This window comes from Lynx canadensis, chromosome C1 (assembly GCF_007474595.2).
Source record: "Lynx canadensis isolate LIC74 chromosome C1, mLynCan4.pri.v2, whole genome shotgun sequence".
Taxonomy (NCBI): domain Eukaryota; kingdom Metazoa; phylum Chordata; class Mammalia; order Carnivora; family Felidae; genus Lynx; species Lynx canadensis.
The window spans coordinates 178799969-178822494 of NC_044310.1; positions in this window are offsets into that span (position 1 = coordinate 178799969).

The window sequence follows — 22526 nt, forward strand, 5'->3', positions numbered from 1 at the left end:
AGGGCATCCTTGGAGTTCATTCATAAGTGTTTCAAACACCTCAGACGTCTAAACACTTCCATTTCAAAGCCCTTTTGCTCTGATTCCCTGAACCAGCAAGATGTTTTACTGGCCCCAAAATTGTATTTCCACTGTGGACTTGACCCAGATCTACTTTTTTGTGGCCAAGACAGAGTCTTTTATTTTTTTAGGAAAATCAAATCTGCCTTACTGATTTACCAGCTTTTGGTCGACTTGAGATGTTGCTCAGAAAATTATTTTATCTTAAATATATCTCACCAGGTTGATAAACTCATCATTCTCAGCTAGCTGATCAACCTCTGCCATAGCTTCCCCCACATGTTTGGTGTGGCCTTCCTTTTAATATGCAAATTTAGAGTGAATAAACAGAAACTTAGATGTTGGTAACTTGTATTTATTGAGCTACCTGTAATAGGTTCCCTGTCCCCATTTTTTAGACTTCTATCTTGATACGAACACATAATTTACTATTATTTTTTGTCTCCAGTTCTGCATGACAATGGTTTTTCTCTTCACGAGCAAATAATTCCTATGTAAAGGTTTGGGTAGTAACAGCTTCGAAAGAGAGTGCCTCAGATGATTAAGGAATAATCGATGACAAATACAGTTGTGCGGTTCCTGGGTGATACTAAATGTCAGTTGCTACCTCACCCTGATGCTTGTTTTAATGATCTGAAGAAGTAATGGGAAGAGGAAGTCTACTTACTGTATACCAGACGCTATGGTTTATCTCCGGTAGTTTACTTGAATTAATGTAGTTCTCACAATAAAACTAAGAAGTAGGTACTCTTAAGATTCACATTTTTAAAGTTAAAGCAAAGCACAGGGCATGCGTTTGAAATCTTAGTGAAGAGACGAGTATGGATATGGCCACTTGCTAATCAGAGCAGGTGCTGGCTCCAAATAACCAGGAGAGCTTTCCAAGTGCATACAGAACTAGTATTGCTGAGGGACAATGTGAAAAAGAGGTGAATCAATGTCACATATAGTTGCAAATGGCAGAAATTTCAAGCAATAACAGCTTCAATGGGAGATTCATTTTTTTTCACTCAACAATAAATCAAGAATTAGACTGGCCACGGAGTTCCTCTGTCTTTACCGTAACGTGTCTATGCCTTTTTTATCTTCTTGCTCTGCTTGTGAGTTTTGTCTTTTTGATCACAAGATGTATAGTGAACCTTCAGACACCATTCCAACATTCCTGAGAGGAAGAAGAAAGAATGGTGAAGGGCAGAGGGTTAAAGAGATAAGCTTGTGCTTTTTATAAAGCTTGATTCCATCCTCTGAATGCAATGACATTAGATGCCTTCTGATGTCATACAATATGAAGTATTCATATAGAATTAGTATTTTTTTATAATATTCTTGTCAAGAATATAAAAGTATTCTTGCCAAGAAATTGAACCAAACCTAAGCAATAAAAAGTTAGACTAACTTCCAATTTATAGTAAATACAGAGTGAAAGAAACAGGTTAAATGACAACACGATGAGGCAACCATACATATTCAGCCATAGGCTGTTCTACGGGACAAAGTATCAGGTTTTTCTTCAATAATTCAAAGGCATTGAGAAAAAAATAAAAAAAAGAATACATATGATTATTCTAGATTAAAAGAAGATTAGAAGACGTTACAATCAAATACAAGAGTAATCTTTGTTTGGATCCTAATTCCAAATGGCATTTTTTTGAGATAAATAGGAAAACATGAATTGGCTATAATTTTCTATGGCATTAACAAAGCGTTGTTGATTTTGTGGGTGTGATAATGGCATCATAGTCTGTAAAAAATATTTTGAAAGATGTATGGAAGTATTTAGTAGGAGTGGAACGATATGGTCAGATGTGTGCTTTAACTACTATAACACCAAGAATAACAGCAATAAATAGCAAACAAAGCTAAAGTAAGATGGTCGAGGAAGAATAGGCAGCATGGGGCCAGTCGACAGAATCTACCAAAGTGCATTTCAGTGCAGGGGTTGAAACAGAAAAGAAAAAAAAAAGATAAAACAAAAATGTGTTAAAAATAAGAAACAGCCCCAAAGAGTCAGACTTTTTTTTTTTCATTCTAGCTTTTGTTTGTTTGTTTTTGTTTTTAGGGTTATCTTGTGCTAATCGACAAATTCCCTGGTATCTCACCTTCGGAGGCTATTTTTTTCTTTCTCCTGTACCGTTCACATTGGCAGTTACTTTTCCTTGATTTCGTCAATATCCGCTCATGTACATTTGAACCTGGCCAGACTTCACTGGTATTTGGGGACATAGCAGATGTTCATGTAGCAGAAATGCAAATCACTTAAAAGTGAGTTCAGGCTTTGGCCTCTTCTCTTCTCTTTGTTCTCCCTGACAGTGTCCAGAAATTTCCCTATACGTTACTATCCAGAAGAATGAAGCTTTCTGTTCCAACTGCCAATAGTCTGGTAAATGATATACCATGTCTTCTGAGTTTCATCCTTTCTCTTTCCCACGCTGGTCTCTGTAAAAAGCAGGGTATAACAATATTTGCTTTCTCACTGATATAAACTATGCCAGCCCAGTACCTCGCCACACCCAAAAACCCAAACTAGCTAAAGTAATTTTTGTTTGAATATTTTGTTTCTATTTCAAATATAGTTACCTAATGGAAATCATATTTTATGTGAGCAGAATGCGTTTTTTATGTGTTACCAAGCCGAGAGGAGAACTGTAAACACTTCTGCCCCTTGTTTCTTTATATTAGAGTCACCAAGGAAACTACAGTACAGTCAAGCACTGGTTGAGACAATATTTTGCTTACCTAGAGAAGAGACAGAACAAAATCAGCTTCAGTACTGGGCATCAGTCCCAAAGGGTCTCTCCCGGTGATGGACGCAGGGATTAGTCTAGGCATGCTAATTCTATGCTATAGTACAAGGACCCTGTCCCTTGGGGAGAACAGATATAACAGTGGGGTTGCCTGGGGGCCATATGATGCAAACACCTTTAGCAGAGACAAAAAGCTTGCTCATTGAGCTTATAACAAGATCCAACACAAGCTGTGTGAACTCTTTGTTTTTTTTTTTTTTTTTTTAAGTTTATGTATCTTGAGAGAGAGAGAGAGCGTGGCAGGGGCAGAGAGAGAGGGAGAGAAAGAGAGAATCCCAAGCAGGTTCGGTACTCAGCACAGAGCCAGATGTAGGGCTCGAACTCTCAAACTGTGAGTTCATGACCGGAGCCGAAACCAAGAGTCGGAAGCTTAACCGCCTGAACCACCCAGGTGCCCCCTGTGTGAACTCTTTATCTCCTGGTAAGGAAGTGTTCCAGGCCCAAGGTATTCAAGGCGCTGAGTGTAGGTCGAAAGACTATGCACATGAGACAGCCTTTTCCAATACGTTTGTACTATTTTAATTTTTACTTCATATTTTTCACGTTCTTACGTACTATTGGCAATTTTGTCATTCTTGTCTTTTGTCGATTTTCAAAAGAAAAAAATGTCTTACATATCCTTTGTTATTGTCACCCACCATGGAAGACAGATAAGCTATATTTGTCTGTCTTCACAATCACGTTGTTTAAGAACACTTTGATGCGAAGACTTTTTCCTACTTTGATTGCCAGAACGAAGCATACTCAGTAACAGTCAGAGCTGTGATAATAATATTAAAGAGTAATGCTGAGCAAGCGGCTCTGGGTTTCAGGTTTTCCATCTGTAAAAAAAAAAAAAAAAAAAAAAAATTAGGATGGAAGTTCACCACTGACCCTTCCAACTTCAAGATTTTTATTAAAACTGTACATTTTCTTTCATTTCCCAAAAAAGAGAGGAAGCTCAATAGCATAAAAAGATTAACTTCCCAGGGCAGTATTTAAAGAGATGGGAAATTTTAATTGTTCTCTTAATACCTTTGTCTAAGAAGGTGAAATTGCAGCACTTTTCCAAATTGAGCAAAATTCTGTATGGGCGACAAACCCAGCTGCAGGCACTGTGGACTAGCTTGCTGCGTAGGAGTATCTCACACACCATCAAAACTGGTGTGTCCACGCTCAGAGTTGGAAATGGAGGGGACTTTTCCTTTTGGGAACAGTGATTTTTTAAATTATTTTTTTAACGTTTATTTATTATTAAGAGACAGAGAGACAGAGGATGAGCAGGGGAGGGGCAGAGAGAGGGGAGACACAGAATCCGAAGCAGGCTCCAGGCTCTAAGCTGTCAGCACAGATCCCGAAGCGGGACTCGAACTCACAAACTGCGAGATGACCTGAGCCAAAGACGGTCGCCTAACCAACTGAGCCCTTTGGGGGCCTCATTTAAAAAAAAAAATTAAATGTATATTTAATTTTTATTTATTTGTTTTTTTTATGTTTATTTATTACTGAGAGACAGAGAGACACAGAGCATGAGCAGGAGAGGGGTAGAGAGAGGGGGGAGATGCAGAATCCAAAGCAGGCTGCAGGCTCGGAGCTGTCAGCACAGAGCCTATGGAGGGCTCGAACTCAGAAACCGTGACATCGTGACCTGAGCCAAAGTTGGACACTCAACCGACTGAGCCGCCCAGGCGCCCCTGTGAGCAGCGATTTTAAAGAGATATCAAGCTGCACCGAAAAGTAAAGTTCTATTAAGTCGTAGTAATGTCAGTGCTCTTTGATGCCTTTAAAAGTATGGTATCTGCAGGCTTTGAATCAATCTGCTTGAACAGCATTGCCCATGAGCTCTAACAAATGCACAGAAATGAAGGACAAGGTTTCCATCCACCATGTCTTCGCCAGCTCTGGGATGATGATTAATGAAACACGGCTGGGCTGGAGATTGGTAAAGAGAGTGTGGCAGCAGGATTCCCAAAGAGCTTTTGAACTGGAATTGGAGAGGATGAGTTCAAGCAGGGAGGCCAGAAGAAACACTTTCAGCATGAACAGAATCTCAGCTTCAAGCAATGCACCCTACAGGTGGATTGCTGGGAAGCCATGAAGAATGGGGTCATTCTTTTTGATCAGTGCTTCAGGTTGACAAAATCTAAATTGTCGACCCATGAATAACAGTAGGCTGCGTGGATACACTAGAAATGCATGCATTTAGACCCATAATACAGAATGCCTGAATAAACAGTGCTCATCTGGTATCTTCTTTTGAACTACCTGTGGAAAAAAAACCTCCTTGCTTAATCAGTTGCATGATAAACTCTGAAATTCCTGTGACTACATAAATGTTTGTTATTAGTAGAATCACTAATTTTAAACAAACAATTGCAACGTTACCCATTGCAAATCATTCTTTTACACATAGTATACTGAGTTTCTCAGTGTTTCCCACCAGGAAATCCCCTGTTAACTGATTATTTTTACAATATTGAATCAAATTAAGTAATATTTTTATCATCTAGATTTCCACTTAATTTAGAATGTATTTCTGCAACATTTGCCTTAATTGACTATAATTCATTTATTTTGGAAAAGATAACGAAGACTTATCATGAGCTTATTATGTAGCACACACTGGATGAAGCACTTCATTTCTTATTTGGTATGAAAACCATCTTATTAAGTACGTTCTGTATTCACGCTCCCTTTACAACTGAAAAAACCGAGAGTAATTGAGGGTAAAGAACTCTCTCAAGTTCACACTGGTAGTGAATGGTCACTCTTGGACTAAATCCCACATCTGTATCTCCCAAAATAATCTGATATTTCGTATAGCATATGAAAGCGTGATGGATCAATCCCAGACCTCAATAACTCTTATCGGTTCTTTTCCACTTTATAAATTGGCAATATAAACGGATTTTTAAGCATTGATCAATCAAAATGAATTTAGTGAGTTTCAACTAAATTTAGCACCTCTAATAGATTCTGTGGTTGAATCACCGATATTGATTCTACCCCAGCTGATACTAGAAGCAAGTCACGGTAATCCCACTTTTCTTGCCTTACCAGGGCAAGGCAAGGCAAATGTGTTGGCCACCTTGGGGAATGAAAGGAACATGGAGGCATGAGGCCATTCTACTCACTTGGGAGCAACTAGCCTTGGGGTAAGGCCAGCATTGTGAAGGAGAGAAAGAACTTGAACCATTTATTGCATCTACTGTCTCTGAGTCCAGCCTATTGACAAGCTTTTGTTCAGTTTATACATTTAATATTCTTAAACCAGCATGAGTAGAGTGTCCTGTTATTTGCATGTGAAAAGTAGGAGTAGTAAGAGCTCAGGGTTGATAGGTATCCTAGGATCAAATTCGAATGAATTTAAAAGCCAGGGAAAAGGACACAACTGGTTCCACTGAAAATAAAGAGCCATTCTCAGTTTTAAAAGTGATGATGGCATGATGTAAGATGTCATCAATAGCACCGGCTTGGAAGTGTTATGCAACATAGATTCCTTGCTGAAGCGTGGTGCCTAATATTAAAGGCAAAAAGTGAACAGAGCTTATAGTAGAGAGAGGACAGGAAATGAACCCAGGCAGTGGTAAGAAATACAAGGTTTTTATTCACTTATGCCATGTTATTAGCTAGATTTGTGGAATAAAAAAAGAAGGAAATGTCAAAGATGAATTCCCTGGTTGGCATAGTCATAATGAATAATATTTATATAGAGACTTTCTGCGTCTATTATGATTCTAGGTGCTCTACATATATTAACTCATTTAATTATCAAGCAGCCTTATGTGATAGTTATAATTATCTTGCTTTTGGGGAAAACAGACAAACTTTCCCCTAGAACTTCAGATATCACACCAGTGAATCATAAAAGCAATAACCTAATATCATATAAACTTGACACTTTTCAAGACTATTATCAAGAATTCTAGGGGCGCCTGGGCGGCTCTGTTCGTTGAGCGTCCAACTTTCGTTCAGGTCATGATCTCATGGTTACTGAGTTCGAGCCCCGCGTCGGACTCTGTGCTGGCAGCTGAGAGCCTGGAGCCTGCTTCACATTCTGTGTCTCCCTCTCTCTCTCTCTGCCCCTCCTCCATTCACACACTCTCTACCAAGAATAAACATTAAAAATTAAAATAAAAAATTTCAAGTACCTTATTGAGTTAATATGTCTTTAATTACACTAGCAATATGAAGGATATAAATAAAAAATACCCTTCCCCTCAAAAACTCTGGGACTTTTGGCGGGGACTTTGCTCTTATGACGAGGGTTACAAAAAAGCATGTTTCAAACAGGAATGGGGTTAATGTATGATTACTCTTGTCAGTTTATCACACTATTATTTTATTTTTTCTATCTAACTTGGTAGAAATTCTGCACCTTAAACTGAGGGCTCATTGTGTGGATGCTGAAACATCCCTTGTTCTTCTCACAATTGGCAGTTAACCTATTGTTCTGCAAATTATTCTCTTCTCTTAAAAAGAGTATTTTTTTTTTTTTTTTTTTTTTTTTTTTTTTTTTTTTTACTAAATTCCTTTAAATGCATAATCTCTCAAAAAAGTGGGGAAGAGTTCAAGTGTGTGGTAAATTATGCTTCTGTGTGTTTTATTCTCGGGTTTACTTGCTGTATATCACAGAAAAAAGGAAGTGCTTGCAGCTTGTGGATTGAGAAAAACACCTTGAGTCACGCCAGAGAAAAGCATCATTTCTTAACTCCTGTTAACTGGAGATCTTTTATAGTCTTCTTTTGGGACGATTAATGACATTATTAATCTGTCATCATTTCAAATCTGAATTTCAACGGATTTAATCAGGCTATCAAATGCAAATCTGAGTAATTTAAGGCTTTGAGGCCGTAGGAAGATAAAGGAAAGAAGAAAAACTATAAGGCGTAAAGGGCCAGACTATCTGTTGTGTATGCTGACCATACCACACTGCCATTTTAACTTTAGGGCCTATTTACCATATTTGGGTATACACAAATAATGTAGATATAAAGTAATGAACTTTACCAAGTGAAATGTGTACGTTACACATTATCATGTATGCATTGCCCACGAGAAATATGTGCTCTTAAGACAAATGTTTCATCCAGACAAAGTGATTTCAAGAGGCACATTTCAGACTATGTTTCCTTAGCCTCAAGTCATTTCAAGAAAATGTAGAGCCATTGAGCTTAAATTTAGCCAACTAATGTGTTTAAATCATTACAAGATTATTATAAAAATCTGGTAAGTTTACATCATCAGTCAATATTTAATTTACAATTATAAGCATGCTAATATTTAGTATGAATTAGTTTCATATTAACTTTCCCTGTTTTTGTGTTTCTGTATTTATTAACTGGAACCTACTACGTGCCAGGAAAGTGGCCTGGGCCTCACCCTTGAGTCACTCATTGACAGTCTCGTAACGACGATGTAGAGACCAAATGTTTTACTTCCAATTTTTTTTAATAGATTGGCCATTTCTTATTAATAAGCTATTTTATGTTACCATATGCCTCTGAGTCTTGAAGTTTTTGCAAAACAGCCTTACGTCTTCAAGCCCTTGGGGACAGCACTCCCATTTATAAATTTTCAGTGTCATGTGAAAACATATGTACTTTGAGGGTTTCCTGGGGTACTTCATGCCAAATCACATAAATGCAAATAATTTACTTTAACTGCAAAGATACACTTCAGATAATTTAGAAACATATCATGCATCACTGAATTATCCTCTTACTTTTGGATTAAAGTAAGTAATTACATAAAATACAATGAAAGAAATACTAAAAATGTTACAAAGGGAATATATTCTACCAAAAAGAGTTATCCTCCTTTCCTCCATGTTCCTTTTTTCCCCAAAATTAAAATGGGAGGATTCCCGTGTTACCTGGAACGAAGGTGGAAAGAACTCCAACCATTCATTTGAATCAGACATTAACTGCAAGTTAATATTCATATGTTTACTTGGAGAGGACCAATAAGAAGCCTTACACTCTCTATAGCAAAACTAATACAAGAGATTATTTTTATCTGAGCACGAAAACAAGTATACAACGGATGAAGTGTATATGACCAGTTAAGTTAGATTGTGAAGAGTAAGTTGAAAAGTTTCATATTTGTTTAAAATCTTTAAGGCTGGGTTCAGACAGGACGCAAGAGAACTATTATGCCCTCTCTTGATGTTTTCCTGAATTTTGATACTCTTCACTGTGCAGCCTCTAGCAGAACATGTTATATAAAAAGGGGTGCTAATGAATGTGTGTGCTGAGAATGAATAAAACTGCCTTTATTGGCGAGACTATGACTTCGGTCATCTTTCTTTCCCTCCCACCCCCTTTCTCTGCAAATGTAGCTGAAAGCAATTCAGTTTGTGTTTTATCTGCCGTGATGCACTGCTCTCCATCCGCTCCGGATGGCAAGGGAGCGGCAAAGGGGGTTACCGAGGCCGAATTAGACTAATCAAGTTTCCGTTTCCATTCCGCCTAAAGGGAAAGATGACACCTGCTTGTGCAGCTTCAAAGTGTTGAAATCCTTTCTGCTTTCATGTGGTTACTGTGCATATTCTCTGGTGGATTAAATGAGGGGAATGCATTATAGTTTTAAACTTTGATGCCCCATTAAGATGAATATGCACCTAATGAGCTGAAAAATTACCGATGCTGCTTCCAACCACCCTTCCCCCCTCACTATCCTGGGAAACGAGCTAATCAGGTCTGGAGTGTATCCTCTGTGTTCTTAAACCACTGGCTATGAAATTTGGCCAAGGACCATATTCAAACACATGTTTAGTATATTAACAATATAAGCAATAAGTGCTGCTTCAATTAATAGGGAAGAAAGAACAGTTTGTCTTTTAATATTGAATGCGGTAGTCTCAGGCAATTGGGTTAGAAACAGGATATAAACACAAAACCCAGCGGATATTATTCAAAGGCCAAATGTAGTTAGTTCTGTCGGTGCTTTGTAATTCCTGTAACTACCTCCACATCTACACCTCAGTAAAATATATGGAATATTTCGAAAAACAAGCAGTTTTTGTCACCTTAGTAACTCTTGAGGCTTATAAAAAAAAGCTGTAATACCGCAATTTAAGGCTGTCTGAATTTAAAGTATGTCTTTGCTGCTTAGGTGAGGTGATATAAGAATGAAGCAATTTCAGGGGACAGCACCAGGAGCTGAAGCCAATTATATTTCAGTGTTATTCAGGATATTCCTACCTGCCAAGTGGAGTGCAGCAAGCTAGTACTCACACTGTGATCTATGAGCACGGATATGAAGCTCAATTTTCTCTCGAGGGAAATCTTCTAACAAACAGTTGACAGAGCAAAACACAGTTAGAAAGGAACAAATGAAAAATCTAATAAATATGATGCAAATATTTTTTTTCAACAGGCATTTTATAATGTGCAATTCAAAGCAAAAATTCAGCTTCTGTGTAAAGAAATCATTGCAGGAAATAGTACGTTAACACTATTCCTGAGCAAAGTTTGCTCCTGAAAGATGTCTTGCGTTGAGTCAAAGTTGTACGTTTCTTATTTACTGAATTTTTTGCACTGCTTAAGAAAAAAACAAATGCAATTATATTTAGTTAAGGATTGCACTACTAAATACAATAATGTGGATATTAAAAAATGCAAAATACATATGGAAAATATTTTGCGCCCTTAATCATATGTGTAGTTTTATTCTAGTTTAAGAGAATTAATGGATCTGGGGCTCCTGGCTGGCTCAGTGGATGGAACGCGCAACTCTTGATCTCGGGGTTGTGAGTTCGAGTTCCTTGTTGGGTGTAGAAATTACTTAAAAACTAAAATTAGGGGGCAACTAGATGGCCTAGTCACTTAAGCAACCAATTCTTGATTTTGGCTTAGATCATGATCTCAGGGTCGTGAGATTGAGCCTCCCACACCGATCAAGCTCTGTGCTGGGTGTAGAGCCTACTTGAGATTCTCTATCAAAACTAAAATTAAAAAAATTAAAAAAAATTAAAAAAGAAATCAGTTGATCTTGAAGAGAGAAATTAAAAAAATATGTAATTTTTTCTTTAAATAGTGCTTTCTTCTACTAAATGTCAGAGCAAAAAAGTAAGTTATTAATTCAAAGGTAAGAGTTTATGCTCCTTTTCCTTTCCTTTCCTTTCCTTTCCTTTCCTTTCCTTTCCTTTCCTTTCCTTTCCTTTCCTTTCCTTTCCTTTCCTTCCCTTTCCTTCCCTTCCCTTCCCTTCCTCTTCCCTTCTCTTTCTCTTCTCTTCTCTTCTCTTCTCTTCTCTTCTCTTCTCTTCTCCTCTCCTCTCCTCTCCTCTCCTCTCCTCTCCTCTCCTCTTCTCTTCTCTTCTTTTCAACAGAAAGAAAGCACATACAGGAGAGGGGCAGAGGGAGAGAGAGAATCTTAAGCAGTCTCCATGCTCAGCACAGAACCCCATGTGGGACTTGATCCTTTGATCAGACTCTCAACCAACTGAGCCACCCAGGTGCTCAGAGTTTATGATCCTTTTAGATAGATAAGAATCTGCATGTGTGTGGAGTTATAAATGCACAAAAAATAATGTTACATTCATATTATTTTGGAGTCAATATTTTCCAAGGCTTTTGAGTAATACATAAGAAGCAATGTTTTAGAGTATGACAAAAATCAAGATGAGACCAAACCACACATTTCTAGTTAGAATTAATAGATGAGTTGGAATTTATTAGTCTCTAAAGCCCAATTTTTGTGATTATTTTTGGTGAATGTAAGCACTTCAAATGACCCCAAATTAATACAGATATTTATTTAGCCTAAAGAAAATATCTCCTGGATTTCTAAAAGTAAAACAAAAAAGAATATGTTTCTTAGTTTTATGCCTCTGGAATATCCTTCCTTGTAACGTATTTGAAATCTCTTGGAAAGTATTCACATTTTTCACACTTACGCTAAATATTACTGTCCAGCAATACACTAGCCCAATGTTCTGTCACTTAACCATAGTTTTCATTATTGTACTGCTCTCTGGACAAATTTTTTTTTTAATTTTTTTTTCAACATTTATTTATTTTTGGGACAGAGAGAGACAAAGCATGAACGGGGGAGGGGCAGAGAGAGAGGGAGACACAGAATCGGAAACAGGCTCCAGGCTCTGAGCCATCAGCCCAGAGCCTGATGCGGGGCTCGAACTCACGGAGTGTGAGATCGTGACCTGGCTGAAGTCGGACGCTTAACCGACTGTGCCACCCAGGCTCCCCTCTCTGGACAAATTTTTAATTTTTCATACACTGAGTCCTGAAATCATTATGATTAAAGCGCAGAAAAAAATTTCTTCTTATCAGTGATTGCATATATTTAACAATTTAGATATGATTTTAGTTGTCAGTGATTTCAAAATGAATCAGAAAATAACTAAAATATTTTAATCACTTAAAACATTTTTTAAAAAGGTATTTTCTTTGGAAACTTCTTTTCGTTTATCCGTGGTTGAAACAACAATTTTATAATGGTAAGTTGCTCTCATTAAAATCAGTAACCATTTTATCACATAGGAAATATTATATTTGAAACTTAAAGCACACACTCCACTTTTAAAAAGTCTAGACACATATTTAACTTTGCTCTAATGTTTAAAATGCAACACATTTTGACTACTTATCTGTATGCCATCTTTGTTTTCAAATTCCCTTTTATGATCATATATTTAATATTTGACAGAAAACATTGAGGGCAATGAAGGAGACATGAAGGACATACTCATGGAAATATGAATAGGTTCAAAATGACTTTTGCCAAATTCATGAATGACAGATATACGTAAGTTAAGAGACAATTATCAGGGCTTTAGAAGGCAATGTACCTTTTCTAGAAAACTATTTTCAGTGCATATAAATGCAATTGTTTACATTTATTTTTAAATTCTAGAGAATATTTTCTCAACTGTGGCTATTATTGCCTCCAATTCTTAGCTGGAATAAGTAATATCTGTGTTACTATATATTCCTTAGTATTAAACTTTGGTTACTTTTATTTCCCCTCTTTGCCTTCATAAGAAAAATGTTAGCCTATGTGTCATACTTTGAAGAGTTCAACACTACCATTGATTCAGAAAGTCCACTTGAAAGAAGGACGCTGCAGTCTGGCACAGCCATCTTATAATAAACTTGTAAAGCCATGAAGGTGTGTGTGAGAGATTTCAGAAACTGTAACCATACACTTAGTATGTCTGGGCTTGTCAGAGCAGTATTTTATTTTCCCAAGACCAGTTGATTTAGGATGTTCATATAGTCCTCTGATACACCATTATCATATGTCATATTTCAGTTATTGTTTCCATTTACTTAAATACCAGTGGAGACAAGATAGACAGTGGCCCTTCCTATACCAACTCATTGAAAAAATATTATTAGGAAAACATCAACTATCGTCTGCAGGTAATTTACACAAACACCAAGCCTGGGAACATTTAACTATGTTGTGTATCTATGATATACAAGTATATCAAAAAATCTTGACAGTTTGAAGTGCTTTGTTGTGAAAACAGGTATAGTAAATATATATTGGAGATTAAGTGCTTGTTCTATATGGGAGCGGAGGGGGGAGCAGAATACAAATAATAGATTTTATAGAATTATCTTTCCCCTCTGAATTTTATTTATCGTGTGTGTGTGTGTGTGTGTGCGCGTGTGTATGTCCAAATTACATTTAGCATATCTAAAATGCACGTGTGGAAACCACCGCATTATGGACAGAGTCCAATGATAACAGGGGACACGAGCCATTAATACAGTAAGCTTCCTTTCCTACCGTTTGTGCAATGATGCAATTATATGTTTTCAATATGATGAGGGAACGCTGTACCGGTTTTTAACAATCATGTTTCATATCGCAAGTGGCACTGATTTTCTCTGTGGTGTCATTCATTTAGGAAGAAATTATGTCCAAGAAGAATTAGAATCCAGGATTTTCTAACCCTGTCTAAAATGCGAATGCAATTGCAGGCAGTGTCTCGCACATCCAAGTTAATTTGTAGTGACTCGACTAAGTGCTGACGTGAAAGAAGCCTTCAATGACTACCAGTGTTCTTTTTTTTCCCCAATGGCTCTCTACAAATCATCTCATATACCACAGTGCAAGGCTAGAAGCTAAAAAAATGAATACACCAGTAATTTCTTTTTGACAATGATTTGACACCCGGCTGATGGGAGTAGCTAACAGTATGACCTCCAGACTGTTAGCTCTGCTAAAAGAGATTCACTTGAAACACCCATGGGGTTATGGTTTCCTGCTAATAGCAGCAATAGAACGGATGATAAAATTATGGCAGGGTAGAAATGCTTTCTCAATTAATTTCCCATCATGTTAAGGCCATTATCATTGGATGTCATCTAGCAAAGTGGGGGGGAAACTCTAGTACTTTTGAAAGTTTCTGTTAGTTAGAACAACGTATAATAGCAGATAATAGCAAACTAGACTCTTAGAAATGTTTACCTTCAAATAAAACTTTTATAATATTGATTAACAGGCCCTGACAACTGAATTTGGCCTAAAAGCTATGCATGTGGGGAAGAATAAAAAATGTGCACCTGTGGATGAAGGAGATTTTATTATGAAAATTTAAAAATACCTCAAACGATAAATTACATCACTGGGCAAACCAACAAAAGAGATACACAGATTATAGGGCAGCAGAGTAGTTTTTAATTGTTTTTTTTTATAACTTTAGGATGCTTCCCATTTAAGCTGATGAACAAATATAAACCGAAAAGAAATATCCTTTAATGTTAGGCCATCTTCATTTAGACAAACTGCTTGTCAAGCAGTATCACGCAGTATAATAATTTAGTTACATGACCGCTTATTAAATCACCCTAAAATGTTGTGGGAACAAAAGGAATTTCCTCAATATTAGGTGGCAAATGAGAGTCGTGAAAGACAAAGTGCCGTGTTATTTTACATGCATATGTATGTCAAGAGAGGAAACTAACTAAAGCTAACTTAAAACCTTTGTTTTGACATTAGATTTTGTCAAAATGGTAAGATTTGTTTCATGATGGAGATGATCTCCCCATCATCGGCATCACTTTTTGAGTATAATGTTAATGTTGACCAATAACCAAAATAACATTGGTTTAACTGTTTTAAATGCCCAAGTAGAATAAAGTATACCTAGTTAAGAAGTCATTTAAATTTCTTTATATGGGTCAAGGTTTCATCTGATATTCAAAAAATACATTTGCCTAGAAGAGACATTATCTAAAGAGACCAACAAGTAAGAGCCAGAGAAAAACCCTAAAGTGATTTTTGAAATAGGAAAAATACATGGTTCAAAGATTCTTGGCAAGTCCTTTAATTAAGCGCTTGACCACATAGCATGCATCTAATGCAGGCTTCTGATTCTTTTCATTCTTTATGCCTAACATTCTTTCATGTCCCTAAAGAGGTTATTATAAAATCTGATTGCATTTCCGGAAAGATAACATTGTGGTGCTAACTCCCTCCTTCTCCTTCGTCCGCTAGCATGTGCACATCTTTCACTCAACTCAAGTATGTGGTAGGAGGTAGATACGTGTGTCTCACTGCTTTGTATAATCTCCATCATACTCAATTCTAGTTGGTAATTTTATTTTAACAATCTCCTCCCCCCCCCCAATTCCTAGCTTTTCGCTAATGAATTCCTTGTGCAAAAATATTTGCTACCGAAAGAAAATATATAGATAATCTAATTCTACAACTTGGAGAGGGGAGTTACTGAGCCCAGGTTGCTCAAGTTGGTTAGTAACAAAACAGAGACCAAATCTGTGATACCTACTTCAGTGCTGTTTCCATTAAGTTTAATTGAACTGTCCCTGCACCATTAAGACCAACATAAATATGTGAGTTCGTGGCTGTCCTTAAGCAATCTGTTGTCTGTTTTATCCTTCAGTTTTTCATTAACTAAGTGATAATATTACGTAGTAAATTTTAACTCCTCCTTTTATACAGTTACTGAATTGTTTTAAATTATATTCTCAATTTTTATCTTGTGCATACTATGTTTTTTCAATAAATGTGAAAATTTTGTCTCTATGTGGTCTTAGGATACAAAATCCAAAAAGGCAGATTCCTCAAAAAATATGTACGTTAAGGGCTCTACTGGTAATTTCAGGCTGACAATATTTAGGGCAATATTCTCTTATAGAGAATCAAAAAATAGTAATGACACATAATAGTAAGTTTCTTTTTAAAAATTTTTTAATGTTTATTTATTTTTTATGGAGAGAGAGATACAGAGTGTGAGCAGGGAAGGGGGAGAGGGAGACACACACGTTGAATCGAAGCTGGCTCCAGGCTCTAAGCTGTCAGCACAGAGCCCGACATGAGGCTGGAACTCATTGACTGCTAGGTCATAACCTGAGCAGAAGTCAGATGCTTAAGTGACTGAACCACCCAGGTGCCCCCATAATAGTAAGTTTCTGTTGGTTATAGTTCACATTTATTTCAAAACAAGCAACAGTTCACAGATGGTGCTGAAAACATTGAATACCATTGGCTGGAATTATGAGACAATACTATTCAATAAAAACTAGAGACTATGGGTGTGTGTGTGTGTGTGTGTGTGTGTGTGTGTTTCTTTTTTGTGTTATATTCATACAATCGAAAGAGGATCGGAGTATCATAATTACCCTATAATTAAGACTCTAAGTGCTGAAATCAGATAGCAATGTGCTTGAATCCTAGCTTTGTTGTTTTCTAATTGTGAAACATTAACCAAACTGCTTAATCTTTCCAAGTCTTGGTTCAATTATCTGTAAAACTGGAACAATAATTCCTAATGTGATACATTCTATTATTGTTCAACAATTTATCATCCTGTCCCTCTCCACCTTGGGGTAAAGTACACTTCTTTGACTCATTGACTTTGGAATTAGTACGTGATTTGCTGAGGCTATGGAATGTGACAAGACAGTGCATGGTAGCTTTACACATGGCTTACGTGATCAGGATTGCCCTCTCTTGCTTTCAAGACCTACTACAAGAACATACATCAGGAATTATTGGACCAAACAAGACAGAAAAACACTTGGGGAATACCTGAACAAAATTGGTGAGGTAGTTCAGGGAATACAAATAAGATAGATGAGGAAATAGAGCAAAAGTTTTGATTTGGGGCATACATTTGGGTATTATTTTTTGTCTCCATGTTACATTGCGTTTGATATTACTAGCTATCCCATTCGTTTCTTTTTTCCTTCTTGACTTGCTTTTCTAAACGTGGGCTCCTGCATATTGAAAGAAATCTGTTTTGGGGCGCCTGGGTGGCTCAGTCATTTAAGCATCTGACTTCGCTCTGGTCATGATCTCATGGTTGGTGAGTTCAAGCTTTGCATCACACAGAGCTCTCTGCTGTCAACGCAGAGCCCGCCTTGTATCCTCCGGCCCATCCCCCTTTCTCTCTGCCCTTCCCCGGCTTGTATTCTCTCTCTCTCAAAAATAAACATGTTTTGATTTTTTTTCCTCTGATGGATTTACTTGTTTTTGTTACAGGAGGAGTCAAATTCCATTTCTTGACCATATTGTCAATCATCCTATAGTAATCTCTTTCCTATATTTTCCAATATTTTCTGTCTGAAACCCTTATCAATTTTATTTAATTTTTCTCTTACTCTAATTCATGGTTGAGCATGCTCAGTGAAGCACAGCTATCAAATTCAGCAAACACTTGTCATTTTCTTCCTGCTGCTTACTTTCAAGGCGTAATTAATTTACTGTAGCTCTGACACATAGAGACTATTTTGGTTTGGAAAATCTATTAAAATCCATTTATGTAAAAAGTAACCTTTAGATATTGTTATGTGGCCGTTGTGGTCAAATATTAACAGGAAGATGGTCACAAATTTATGTATGCATAATTTCACAAAAACTAGAATGGGAATGTTGCTTTCTAAATAGTGACCCATGGGGGTGCCTGGGTGGCTCAGTCGGTTGAGCCTCCAGTTTCGGCTCAGGTCATGATCTCACAGTTTGTGAGTTCAAGCCCCACATCGGGCTCTGTGCTGACAGCTCGGAACCTGCTTCGGATTCTGTATCTCCCTCTTCCTGCCCTTCCCCCACTCATGCTCTGTCTCTCTCTCTCAAAAATAAATAAACATAAAAAAATATTAAAAAAAAATAGTGACCCATCACTCTGATTATTTTACTTAATTTTAGGGAAGACCTCAGTGTTACATAAGTGAACATATTTTTCTTTTTTTTTTTTTTGTTTTTGTTTTTTTTTTTTTTTATGAAATTTATTGACAAATTGGTTTCCATACAACACCCAGTGCTCATCCCAAAAGGTGCCCTCCTCAATACCCATCACCCACCCTCCCCTCCCTCCCACCCCCCATCAACCCTCAGTTTGTTCTCAGTTTTTAACAGTCTCTTATGCTTTGGCTCTCTCCCACTCTAACCTCTTTTTTTTTTTTTCCTTCCCCTCCCCCATGGGTTCCTGTTAAGTTTCTCAGGATCCACATAAGAGTGAAACCATATGGTATCTGTCTTTCTCTGTATGGCTTATTTCACTTAGCATCACACTCTCCAGTTCCATCCACGTTGCTACAAAAGGCCATATTTCATTTTTTCTCATTGCCATGTAGTATTCCATTGTGTATATAAACCACAATTTCTTTATCCATTCATCAGTTGATGGACATTTAGGCTCTTTCCATAATTTGGCTATTGTTGAGAGTGCTGCTATGAACATTGGGGTACAAGTGCCCCTATGCATCAGTACTCCTGTATCCCTTGGATAAATTCCTAGCAGTGCTATTGCTGGGTCATAGGGTAGGTCTATTTTTAATTTTCTGAGGAACCTCCACACTGCTTTCCAGAGCGGCTGCACCAATTTGCATTCCCACCAACAGTGCAAGAGGGTTCCCGTTTCTCCACATCCTCTCCAGCATCTATAGTCTCCTGATTTGTTCATTTTGGCCACTCTGACTGGCGTGAGGTGATACCTGAGTGTGGTTTTGATTTGTATTTCCCTGATGAGGAGCGACGCTGAACATCTTTTCATGTGCCTGTTGGCCATCTGGATGTCTTCTTTAGAGAAGTGTCTATTCATGTTTTCTGCCCATTTCTAGTGAACATATTTTTTTATCAGATTTATATTTATGCATTTTTATCATAAAGTTGGAAATACTAGAAAAAACAAAGATTTACTAGAAAGTTGTTTAGCATCACATATAAGTTATCCTGTAAAAAATTTGACTCCGGTACTATTTTTAAATTGTAAAATCATGATGGTAGATATTAAAATATTTGTAGTAAAATATATAATATATTTTCATTATATTTTGTATATTTAAAACAATTATTATAGATATGCTTAATATTTAAGTATGATAAACATATTAAGTATGTTTATAACATGCAATACACAATACATTTAATTTATTTCACCCATATTTTCTGCTTGGACCTCTCTACCTTTCCTACTGGAAAAAAAAGGCTAAATGTGTGTTTTAGATGCTCTAAAATATCATGATATTCTGCATTACCATTCAATAACTATGAATCAATACAAGTGATAGTTCATGTTTAGGGAAATAAGCATATGTCTGCTTTCATCTCAATCATGTAATGTGGAACTTAGGAAAGAAGTCAATGTTATTAGAGTGGATCATATTGAGAAGGCATCTAGAATAATATAAAAACAAACAAGTCACACCTGTCCGTGAGACCACTCCATTTTCATGGTTAGTGAGTGAATAATGAAGGTTCTTCATGAGAGAATAAAAAGAGGTTCATTGATGACTCAGTTTTAAAGTACAGAAATATATCAACTTTAATCCATTACCACTGAATTCAGTTAAATCAGTTTATTGGAAGATCAATAATATTGATAACAAAAGGCATTTTCAGACTTTTCACATTTCCTAGAAAATTAAGATTGTAAGTGTCTATGAACCTGTGGAGTGTGTCTGTCTTCTGTAACATGTTATTCAAAAGGAAGAACCACAAAGATCAATATTTCTTACTATCGGAATCCGCAGACATACAGACATTTTCTGAAAATTTCAAATAAAGTATGTGACATTTTGTTTTGAGGTTCTATTTCATGTGCCACTTTCTCACATTAGTTTCTGAAATCCTGAGGAGCAAGAATCATCCCTATATCTTGGCAATATGCTTGCATAAAGTACATACTGAAGGAAGGTTTGCTGAATAGAAACAAAATAGAATTACGCTAGGGTTCAATTTATGCTGATTCTCTCATATATACTCACAAACTTTACTAGCTCTGTGATGATGAATAGAAACAAGTTGGAAAAGATATAGAGCTAAAAAAGTTTTAGGTAGTTCTATTTTGTTTTCCTTTTGGGCAGTTTGCAAACTGGGGAGATTCTGATATTAGGCTATTTTTTTTTAAGGAAAAATATTTAAATCATATGGCCTAAAGAGAAAGAAAAAAAAGAAAAGGAAAAAAAAACGGAAGAGAAAAGTAGATTGGAAATTATATGAAGTGAGTTTGATTTTCCTTTTTCTTGGATGGATAATTAAGTTAAAAAAATCTTGAGTTGGCATTTGAAGACTTTAGGTCTCTGGAAGTCACCTTGGACTTTTGCACATAGAGATAGGTGGGTGAGGTAGGGTGAAGAATGAGATAAGGATTCAGAAGGAAATGACATCCAGTTTTACAGCTGAAGCTGATGTTATGCTTGATAGACAATCAGTTGGAGAGCTGAACACAAAAGATTAGTAATTCATAGAGTACAGGAGTTTTGATTTCTCTGACTTCTGGTTCTTCATATATTATAGAAAAAGGTCAGAGGTGTCCGTCCTAAAACTATCACATCAGTTGTTTGGTTCTCCGGGGACAAGGGTAACGTTTGCTATCTAGCTACTACCATTCTCTACTGAGGCATTTGTTGGGGGAGAGAATAGGCATATGTAGCAAACGGGTGGCATTGACATGCTCCTGTACAAGGTCGTGGGCTCGAGCAGAAGACTGGAACTACTGGAATCACTATATTTGTAGCAAGCCTCAGAAGAAACAAAAATGTTTCCAAAAGCCACTCCTTTCTTGAGCAAAAAGATCGTTCAGTAATGACGAAGACAGTTACACGGTGTAGTTTTTCACTGTACTTGTAATTCAGGCTAGTCAATTTACTCATCGCCAACATCTTTTAAATCCACACTTTCCTTTTTTTCTCTCTCTCTCTTTTATTCTCCAAATTTGTTTCATTTGGCCAAGTATTTGACATGGTCTGCTTTATGTTTGCAAATGATTGGGTATGTGTGTACATGTATTTTAGACCCAGATGTTGGAAATGAACTCTGCAATCCTCTGTTGGGTTTGTACTGATATTACTCTAGTGAATAATTTATCAAACAGAATCTTAGTAAAAATCTGTTCTTGGTTTCCTCAGAGCCTTTAAAGTTTTCCTTTCAGGATATGTATAAATTATTTCTATATTAGTAACTTGTGAGTTGCTAGAGGATCAAAAGCAGATGAATCTCATCCTGTTGTCCATGCATTCAAGTGAATTAATTAGATTTTCTTTTGTGTTAATTGAAGCAGTTGTTATAACTCAATCACCACCAGCTAAAGGCCAAATAGTGGTTTTATGCTCTTAAAGAATTAAATATGCTTTGCTATCTGAATTTGTGTCCATTTTAATTTTTAGTGTCTATATATATTGGTGGACATAGGATTCTGCACAAAATTATCATGTAGGTATCAAGTATAATCCCTTCATTTCCAGGAACGTGAAGTTATTTGTCTCAAAAACATTGCATTTTTTTCAGTGAGAATTAAGGTTTTAGAACAATGAATAAAGATTGAGCTTTATAGGAAACTGGGTGCTATGAAATTAATGTGACACTGACATGTTCTACACTTTGCTTTTTTATGATTTGGGACTCGAAATATTTTCTGGGTACTTTAAGTTCATAGATGAGGAATGGTACACGTTTTGCTCAGACACACTTGTTTCATAATGCTCTCAGAGGAAGTTTCCTTGTCTGAGCAAATTACCTAGCTTAAGGAAAATTGTGATGAAAATAAATAAAAAATAACAAAACAAATTATCCTGAAATTCAGTTTTATCATCTGTATAGCAGGAATAATATTTGTCACTTTCAAAATTGAAATGAGAATTCCTTCTTTACCAAGGAATAGTGCCTTCTTTTCACGTTCTCTTTCTGTTGAGTGCCTATATATATATATATATATATATATAGTCTTTATGTTATATTAACATATATAAAATATATTATGTTATATTATACATAATTAAATTATAATAGATTCACAAGAACTTAATCTCAGTTTCACTATATACTCAATAAATGCCAGATGTACAGAAGTATATTATCCTGCTGTTCAGAAGATATATTATTAATACAAGGTCTCAGAATGGCAGTAGAAATGGATCCTTGTCCTTACTTTCTCTCTAGTATCTATGTCACAATGCCAGGGAGTCATTTCTCATCCTGCCCAGCACCCTAAAGGTCCTGCATCTTATGTAACACAATAGAAGATAATTCAGAGTGCCCTTGGGGCAACTATCTGCCACCAGAAACATACCAGTGAGCCTGAAATTTCCCTTTGGGTTACCTTGGGAAACGGCAGCAAAACAGTTTTCCATTTCCCTAGGAGAAGGAAGGTGTGAAAATTTGTACCCTCTGTCACTCATCACAGAGACGGTTCCCCGATACCCGCAAGAAGCTTAGAGTGGTTTCTTTTTCTTGTTTCCCCCATTCATT